Below are 10,873 nucleotides of genomic sequence, written 5' to 3' on the forward strand. Positions count from 1 at the left end.
GGGTGTTGATTAAAGGTTGGTTGCCAAAAAACGGGTTTCTGATGGAGGAGTCAATTACACAAATGACCGAGAAGAATGCCGTGGTGCGGGACTGGTCTCTAAAAACTCAGAGGGACAAGGGGGATAGTCTTGTGGAAAGGTGTGCTGCCAATTTGCCCGAACAAATAATTACGAATGTTCGCCAAAATAACCTCGAAGATTTGGTTCAAATTTAGAATCAGTGGGGTTCAGACACTAGAGACATTTTCACTGAGAGGTACGGAGATATAGCTCACCTGATCACCATCCGTGTAGACGAACAGTTGATTCAAGCCATGGTTCGATTCGGGACCCACTTATCGTTGTTTCACCTTCAATCAAGAAGACATGACTCCAACCATAGAAGAGTATCTTTGCTTTACTCCGCATCGACAATGTACAATTCGCAAAATATATGTGAAGGAGCCTAAGCCGATGACCGCAAGAAAAAGTTAGTGAGACCGATGACATGACCGATGCATGGGCTGAAAAACAGATAAAGAAGAAGAACGAAACCATTTGCATTCCATGGTCCTCCCTACGAGATTTGACTCGAACCATCCCGACATCTTTGAAAAGGGTAAATCTATTCGCTTTGGCCATTTATGGTTTGGTTATTTTCCCAAAGGTTCTCGACATCTCGAAGTTGCGATGAGTTGATTTCTTCGAAAGGTTAAAACAAGGAATCAACCCTGTCCCAACCATCCTAGCCGAGACCTTCAGGTCCCTGAGTAGTTGTCGAAGAAAAGGGGAGGGACGATTTATCGGATGCACGCAGTTGCTCAATGTTTGGATTTTGAGTCACTTCTGGAAGGTAGAGCGCACTCCATTCCACATGTTTTCTAAAACATTCTCCCCGCTAGAAGCTTTCTTCAAGAAAGAATGGCCGAAGGAAGTCACCGAGCAATATTGGGTATCAGTCTTTCAGAACCTTCGCGCAGAGGATATAACATGGAGAGCACCCTGGATCCGTCCTTCAGTTATGCTATACAAATGTGGGAGCCAAGATTGGGTACCTTTACTCGGGTTATGGGGAGGAGTTGGATATGCTCTGCTATTGGTCCAAAGGCAATTTTCGCACGACAATTCATACCCTTAATCGGAGGATTAGCATATTCGAAAGCTTCGCCATGGTGAAGGATATATGAAGAGAGTCCGAGACACTGCAAAGTCTTGGAAGAAAATTCATTTCATGGAATTAGCCTTGTATGCTGATACCCTTACCCAAGATTACGACGCATGGAGGAAGCAACGGGTAAATAATCAGCAAATCTCGTCAACAAACCACCCCATCGAGAATCCTTTCTCGAAGGAAACGCCCTCTGAGCTAGAAATGGCAAGACAAGAATTCGAACGCGAAAAGGCCAAGATGTCTCGAGACCTTAGTGCCCTTCAAGAAGAAAACTATCAATCAAGATCAAGTTCAAAGTTGAAAGATCCAGAACTGAAAAAGTACAAAGAGAAGCCGAGATTGTGAGAAACGACTTAAGGGACCTTCATTTGGAAAACAATAAATTAAGAAACACTATAAAGAATAGTGGGTTAGGCAAGTCGACAGCAGAATGGAAGGAAGAAATTAGCAATATCAAGGGAGGAATGGAGTTTTGGAAGGGAAAAGCGAAGAAAGAGGAGGAAAAGGCTGCGCGCGCTGTGATAGAGTTAAGAGGGAAAAATGCCGAGTATGAAATAGCGACTGCAGAATTGGCGAATAGTCAGTCTGAACATCAAGAATTAAAAAGGAAAACATGAGATCTAGAAAATATGCTGCAATCTCATCAACAACAATTAGATAACCTCCTGAAGGCTCTAGAAGAAAAGAGTGAGCAGTACGATAGGGACATTCACGCGTATGAAGGAACTCTCAAAGGAAAAGAAATGCAACTTGACTTCTTGATCAATGAAATTCGCAAAGCGGCTATGCAAGTTGTCCAATTATCAGATGAAGCCGAAGTCCTCAGCTACCAATTCCCTCCGAGTCGAAGATCGAGTATATCAGAGTTTTTAGAACAAGTGAAGAAACAAGGCAATGTGGCTAGGAAATTTGTGTAACCATTGGAAAAATGGAAACTTTGTGTAATAGGCTATGTTGATAAATGAAATGCCTAAATATGGGGCTACCTTGAAATTAACACCAATTTTTTGCATTCCTTGCATAATTAACATATTAACATTTTGACATTCGTGCATTCATTCATGCATTCATCCATACATCGCATATCCCATACTCGGTCGCTGAAGACAAAATATATAATTCGCAGTTGCAATACCACAAGACTGGAACCACGTCATCAAGATAAAACGCAACCGACAAGCTAGAGTGATGGAAGTGAATTCAATGAGAGAATTGAAAGGATGGAAAAGGCTAAAAAGAATTACAAGAGCAACGGCCAAATCGTAACAAGAGACGAGAGACCTAATGGTGAGATCTCGAGAGGAATCACTCGAGCAAAGAGATCAAATGGCCAAGATGATGGAGATGATGTCAGCTCTAGTTAAAGGAAAAGGACCCATGCGGAGCCCTGACATTGAGGAATCTCGATCAAGAATTCACCACGATCAGGATCCACTCTATCCACCAGGATTCACTCCACCGCTCGCATATACAACACTGAGAGGGTATACTCAAGGGGAACCCACTGGCTTGGAACATCAACCCATGCCACCTACTCCACCCACTAATTTGGGGCAAGGAATATTCGCGTCAAGCCCAGGGGCTAGTCCTGCTGATCCACTAGTTCCAGACCTGGATGACCCAGCAGAGGTAGCCAAGTTGAAATCGGATAACCATGACGCAAAATATAGGAGTCTAGAGGAAAGACTCAAAGCGATAGAAGGCACTGAAGTCTTCTCCGCACTGGGTGCCAAAGAACTCAGTTTGGTACCCGATCTGATTTTGCCCCCAAAGTTTAAAGTGTCTGATTTTGAGAAGTATGATGGGACGAGATGTCCAAAGGCGCATCTGGTCATGTTTTGTCGAAAAATGACTGGTTATATGAACGAGGATAAACTACTCATACATTGCTTCCAAGATAGTTTAACAGGGTCAGCTCTCCGGTGGTACAATCAACTTAGTAGGGAAAAGATTCGATCTTGGAAGGACTTGGCGTCGATTTTGCGATCAAGACAAGCATGTATCGGAGATGGTGCCGCATCAGTATGACCTTGCAAATGATGGAGAAGAAACCAACAGAATCCTTTAGACAATATGCGCAAAGATGGAGATATATCTCGGCCCAAGTGGAGCCTCCACTGACTAAGACTGAGATAACAGTCATTTTCATCAATACTCTGAAAGCACCATTCTATGACAAGCTGGTGGGAAGTGCTACGAAGGATTTTTCAGATATCGTAATATCTGGTGAACTCATAGAAAATGCCGTCAAAAGTGGTAGAATGGAAGGATCAGAAGGCTCAAAGAAAGCAGCAACCGTAAGAAAGAAAGAACCAGAAGCCCACATGGTGGGAACTGAGAGTCGTTACATTCCCAATTTGTATCCTAACCAACCCCGACCTCTAAATTATCCACCCCCAAATTTCTATTATCCCCCTCAAACCCCTTACTACTAAGCACCACATCCGTCCTACCCCGTATACGCCACCAACAACCAAAGACCCGTCACCACATTCCCACAAAACACTCTACCCACTCAAAGCCAACCCAGAAATGAACCAAGACCAACAAGGCCCAATCCCGAGAGACAACAATTCACCCCTATTCCTGTATCATATAGGGAATTGTACTCAAAACTTCTGGAGAAGCAATTAATATCACCCTATTACATGGCACCCCTTAAACCTCCAAACCCGAAATGGTATGATCCAAACGCTAGCTGCGCATACCATGCAGGGAACCAGGGGCACTCTACTGAGAACTGTCTTGCTTTCAAAAGAAGAGTTCAAGGACTCATTGACGCGGGTATCCTACGATTCGATAGTGCGATGCGCCACGGGAACCCGTTTCCTAACCATACCGAAGGGAATGTGAGCACAGTGGGAAAAGAAGATGAATGGACGGACAGAAGATGTGTTTCAGAAATAAGGACGCCTCTGCAGAAAATCTGGGAGGTATTGGTTAAGAAAGGATTGCTCAGTCACTCTGATAGAATTTTTGGAGAAGAAGGTCAAAGTTTTTACAATTTTCATGGGATTGTTGGACATGACATTCAGTCATGTGAGGACTTTAAAAGGTTACTTCAAGACCGGATGGATAATAAGGAGATCAAGCTCCTTAATAAGAGAGAAGATGCCAACGAAAGAGAAGTATGCGTCTCTGATAGCCAATCATCAGGGCCTCCTTATAGTGCTGATCGACCGTTGATAATTTATTACGACGAGATGAGAGAGCCGTTGAAACCACAGGTGGTAATTGAAGTACTGTCTCCTTTCCCGTATAAAGACAACAAAGCAGTACCATGGAGATATGATGTTAATATCGTTACACCGAAGTTGAAAAGTCCAAAGCCATAACGAAAATGTTGGGAGGTAGGTCATTTTACTCAAGTGGACGATGCTATTCTAAAGAAGTTGAGCCAGGTAAAGAAAAGTAGCGACTCGAAACAAAAGGGAAAGCAGTGATGCACGAAGTCGAGGTCGAGCAAGAAATTCTACCCGTGCAAGAAACTAAAAAGCACGTGAATGAGGAAGAAGCTCAAGAATTCTTGAAATTTATTAAGTACAATGAGTATAGTGTGGTGGAACAATTGAGCAAGCGACCAAAGACGAATCTCGCTTCTATCTCTCTGTTAAATTCGAAACCACATCGAATACTTTATTGAAGGTGTTAAATCAACCTTATGTGGCCAACAACATATCTGTCGAAAAGCTTGATAGATGGGTAAACAATCTGAATGCGGACAATTTCATCTCTTTTAGTGATGATGAGATACCGCCAAATGGTAGAGGCTCGGTGAAAGCGCTGCATATCACGACTCGCTGCAAGGGCTACATAATACCGAACGTACTCATCGATAATGGGTCAGCATTAAACGTTATGCCATTGGCCACGCTTTCCAGAATACCGATGGATTTGTCCTACTTAAGGCCCTGTCATTCCATGGTAAGAGCATTCGACGGGACGAGGCACGAAGTCATGGGAAAGATCGAAATCCCTTTGGAAGTGGGCCCTTACATCTATGAGGTCGAGTTCCAAGTCATGGACATTACACCCTCTTATAACTGCCTTTTGGGAAGACCTTGGATCCATTCCGCTGGAGCAGTCCCATCATCCCTCCATCAAAAGGTGAAATTTATCATGGATGGCTGTTTGGTCACAGTCGAGGGCGAAGAAGACATCGTCGCATCCATCTCTGCTGATGCGCCATACCTGGAAGTAAGCAAGGACGCAGTGGAATGTTCCTTTCGATCCCTCGAATTCGTCAATGCCACTTTCATCGCTGAAGGAAACAGAATTCTGATGCCAAAACTGTCGAAAAATACCAGAATGGGTGTCAAGTTGACCGTAGGAAGAGGAGCTCGTGCGAGAAGAGGTTTAGGGAGACATCTACAAGGAATAGTTAGGGCTTTAAAGCCAGTGCACCACAAGGCCCGATACGGTTTGGGGTTCCAGCCTGACATGCGTCAAAGAAGAAGACAGTGGAAGAAGGATCAAGAGAGGAGGATTGCAAGAACTTTAGGCCGAGAACCAGAATGGGAACCGATAGAGTACCCTCATTTGTCAAAAACATTTACATCTGCGGGAATGTTGTACCCTGGACAAGATGATCCACGAAACATGCTGGGGTTAATTGAAAGGGGTTTTCAGAATGTCAGTATAAGTGTCATTGACAAAGAAGCTGGTGTAAGTAAAGATGTCTCGAGGATACGCCTTTGCCCTCCCGGTTTTATGTTGAACAATTGACCGCCGAGGAGCTTCTTGTAGTTTATAAGTCTTGAGTAATGCTAAACATTAACCTTCTATTGTGTCCTTAGATATAATAGAATTCTTTTGTAAGAGCTTGCATTCGCTCTTTATCATTTAAATGAATATCGATGAAGATGCATATTGTCACGATTTTTCGCGTTATCACTAATTTCATAATCATTTTCTCATTTCATAGCCTATCCTTACATTTGCCTCATTGCCATGACATAACATTTTGTTTGTTGTTTCCAATACTTGGATGTCCCCCTATAGCTTCCTTTTCCATTCAACTTTCAGGTGCTCAGATATTGACGACATGAATAAGCCCGTTACGAATCTTGAAATTGATTTTGAGAAGGCTATTTGCTTAGGAGAATTTGAAGTCAAGAAAATGTCAAGATTATGTCTCGTCTCTGAATTGTTAAAGATGGTGGAACAAGAGGATAAACAGATTCGCCTCATGAAGAATCTGTGAAACAATAAATTTGGGAACCAAGAGAGGAAACAAGAAGTGAAGATTGGGACTTATTTCGAGAGAGTACCGCATAGTTTGATCACTTTACTCATGAATACAAAGATGTTTTCGCATGGTCATACCAAGACATGCCAGGGCTAGATGAAGATTTAGTGGTTCATAAGCTCCCATTAAAGCCGAATGCAAGCCCATCCAAGCAAAAATTAAGACGGATGAGACCCAAATCTTTGTTGAAAATAAAGAGGAAGTCAAAAGCGGTTTATCGACTTCTTACAAGCCTCCAAATATCCGAATGGGTGGCTAACATAGTCCCGGTACCAAAGAAAGATGGAAAAGTACGTATGTGCGTGGATTACCGCGACCTGAATCGAGCAAGCCCAAAAGATAATTTTCCCTTGCCACATATTGACACATTGGTGGACAACACAGCAAAACATTCATTGTTTTCTTTCATGGTGTCGAAAATGGTGATTTGAGATCACTAAATTCGACAAATAAGATTGAACAAGATAGTAATTTAATATTTATGAGTCAAGTAAGAATTTAGAAGAATTTGTGAAATGGTGAAATTAGTGAATTAAAAGAATTTATTAGGTCAAACGGGTCAAAAATGAGGTATCGAGACCTCAAAGTTGAAAATCGAGCTATAAATATTTTTATAAATATTTATGGAGTGTCATTGAGTTAGTATTAAAGTTTCGTTAGAAAATTTTAACGTTTGGATGGCTAATTAATTAAAAGGACTAAATTGAAAATAGCACAAAATTTGTTAAATTGTGAGTAAATAGCTTAAGTATTTAAAAAGATGGATTTAAAGAGCAATTAGACCCAAAGGTTAATGGCTGGACGGTTTGGGTATGAAATAAGCAAGAAAACAATGTGAACAAGGGCAAAATTGGAAATAGATAAAAGTTAATAGTTAAATAATGATGTAATTGAAAAATCTAGACATTTCTTCATATTTTCTCAGCCAAAACGCCATAGAAGGTCTGGAGAAAGCTGTTTTTCATATTTTTACATCATGTGAGTTTAATTCTTGCTTTTTCTTGATAATTTTTATGTTTTTATGACTTTTACAATTAGGTCCACTTGTAGAATTCATTAGTTTTTGATTTTATGGGTGAAATTGGAAGTTACCCTGGATGGATAAGGGAATTTTATGATGAATTATTATGAAATTTAAGTTCTAATTTCATATTAAGGTGGTTTTATTAAGTGATTTTGATAGGAAATGATATTTAGGACCTAATTGTGAAAAAGTTGTGAATTGAAGGTTGCTGTTGAAATTCAGAATATAAAAGGTTTTGAAATAGTTTATAATGATAAAATAAAGTGTTAATTGAGAAAATTAGTTCAATTGATGGGTGAATTGAGCAGGGACTAAATTGTGAAAACTCAAATTTTGGGGTAAAAGTGCAATTTCGAAATTTGAACAGCATAAATTGTGAAGTGAAATAGAAATCAAATAAATGCTAATGAGTAGAAATATTTTATATTATAGATCAAGAATCCAAAGAAGAACGAGGAAAAGAAAAAGTTGCGAATAGTCCCTAAATTTCAATATCTTCTACAAATTAGCCGGTAAATTCATATGGTTGAATTTAGATGTTTATTTGTGAATGATTGAAGTTTATAATGTGTTATTATATACGAATTTGTTGTGGGATTGTGTAGATTTTGTTAATGAAAGAATAAATGTGGAAATGCAAATTAGGAAAACGCAGGATTGAGTACGTTCGTATCGTGACGTGTGATGAATTGATGGATAAGACCATGGTTGTTCCATGGCAAAGTGTGAAATGTAGGTATGGTATTATCCATACCGAAATGTGAAATGTAGGTATGGTATTATCCATACTTGGAAATGTGAAATGTAGGTATGGTATTATCAAATCCATATTGAGTTAAGAAATGTAGGTATGGCATTTCCCATACCGAGTTGAAAATGTAGGTATGGTATTTCAATGGGAAAACCATACTGAGTTGTGAATCGTGGCATTGAGCAACGACGTACTCAATTTCGTAAGCCGTTTCCTAATTTGATTATAAGAAATAAAAGAGAAGTGATCCAAATGAAAGAGATTGAGTAGTTGTTACTGTTGAGCTCAACTATGTGAATTATTATAACAATGGTTGTGAATCACAGGAAACTTTAGTAAATGTTTTGGTATTGTTTGGAAATATTATGTTTGGTAAGCATTACTTTTAACCTATGAACTTACTAAGCTTCAATAAGCTTACTTGTGTGTGTTTAATATTTTTATGTAGATTGACTTGAAGTGAAGTGGGTAGATCGGATCAACACAACAAAGCACACTATCCAGATCAATTCCGGTAGCTTTTGTTTTATGTTTGAAGATTTATATGGCATGTATAGAGTTTAAATGAAATGAAGTAAAGATGTTATAAACTAGTTAACAACATTTTGTACTAAAGCAGTTTTTGGTTAGTAGCAGTAGTTTGAGTTTGAAAATTTACCATAAATCATGAAAATCTAATTAGAGGTTAAGTAAAATATGAAATTAAATCTTATTGAATCTAGTTTCACATAGAAGAAACGGTGTAAGCAAAAGGCTTTCATATCAGGAGATATTTGAATTTTTGTGATACAAGGTCAGAGTGATTTTGAACTCCCCTGTTCTGATTTGTAAAAATCATTAAAAATTGAAAAAAAATTAATTAGGAGTCATACTATATATGTATGGATTCCTTATTGAGTCTATTTTTAATAGAAATAAACGTATTGGTTATTTGAATTCTGTACATGGAGAAATTTGGTTCGTAGTGAATAGGGGTCAGAGCAGCCGAACCCTGAAATAGGGGAGACTTCAACTAATAAACTGTACTAATTGGCCCAATAAAAAATTCTAGAAAAAAATTAGTAAGTAGATATATGAGCCTAGATTTGGGGAAAATTTACGGATTTGGATTTCGAGTTTTGTAACTCGAGATATGATTTTTTTTTCATCTGTAACGCAGTTGGACAGCTTGTCTGGAAAGTGTGATATAAATTGTTTGAATTTGTTTAAATGCTCAAATAAGTTTAGTAATGCCTCGTGCTCGACTCCGGTGACGGTATCGAGTAAAGGGAGCGTTACAGAAAGTGACTGTATTAGTTTTGCCAGAAAATGCCACAAATGTCAAATCTATGGCGATAAAATTCATGTAGCCCCTTCGCCCCTTCACGTCATGACTTCTCCGTGGCCTTTTTCTATGTGGGGCATGGATGTTATAGGGCCAATTTCTCCAAAAGCATCAAATGGACATCGATTCATTTTTGTGGTTATCGATTACTTCACAAAATGGATAGAAGCTGCTTCGTTTGCCAATGTGACGAAGACCAGCTTGCCGCTTTTGAAAAAGAAAATCATTTGCTTAGTATGGTTTGCTTCGAAAGAATCATTTCAGATAATGCCACGAATCAACAATAAGATGATGAAAGAAATGTGCGAGCAATTCAAAATAAAGCATCATAATTCCTCGCCCTATCGCCCAAAGATGAACGGGCATTGAGGCACTAACAAGAACATCAAAAGGATCATTGGGAAAATGACTGAGACATATAAAGATTGGCACGAGAAACTTCCATTTGCTTTGTTTGCATATCACACATCTGTGCGAACATCTACGGGAGCAACTCCTTTCTCTCTAGTCTATGGAATGGAAGCTGTGCTACCCATCGAGGTTGAGATCCCCTCTCTGCAAGTATTGATGGAATCAGAGTTAGAAGAAGCAGAATGGATTCGAGCTCGATATGATCAGTTGAACCTCATTGAAGAAAAACGTCTAAGGGCAATTTGTCACGGGCAAATGTACCAAAAGAGAATGATCGCAGCCCATGACAAGAAGGTACGACCAAGAGAATTCCATGAAGGAGAACTCGTGCTGAGAAAAATTCTCCCAATACAAAAAGATCTACGAGGGAAATGGGCACCAAACTGGGAAGGACCATACGTCGTAAAGAAGGCATTCTCAGGAGGAGCTTTGATCCTTACCGAGATGGATGGGAAAGAGTTGTCGAATCCAGTGAACTCAGATGCAGTGAAGAAATATTATGCTTGAGATGAAAACCCGAAAAGGGCATCTAAAAAAAAAAAAAAGAAGAGGAAGGGATCAGAACGAAAACCCGAAAAGGGCGCTTTGGCTAAACATAAAAGATTAGGATGAAAACCCAAGAGGGCTCTCTAATGAAACAAATATTCGGCTTACAAGGCAAGGCGTTCTAAACTGTACGACAAACAATGAGACTACAGTATTTGAAGCATCTCTGAAAGCTCGAAATCTTCTACGCAATGAGCCAGACTCTAAAAGATTCTTGATTGAGGAACGTGAAGAGTTCATGTGTCGAATATCTAAAGCATTTGTATCCATTGAATACGATCTCTTCTTTGCACATTTGTACTATCATTAGTTAACTTTCTTTGTTTGCAACATTTGAAATAAAGGAATATGAGATATCCTTTTGTCCCTACCTGACCATTTTCATACATATCATTATGTGTTTATTTACATGATAAATG

The sequence above is a fragment of the Gossypium arboreum genome, chromosome 9 (assembly GCF_025698485.1).
Source record: "Gossypium arboreum isolate Shixiya-1 chromosome 9, ASM2569848v2, whole genome shotgun sequence".
NCBI lineage: Eukaryota > Viridiplantae > Streptophyta > Magnoliopsida > Malvales > Malvaceae > Gossypium > Gossypium arboreum.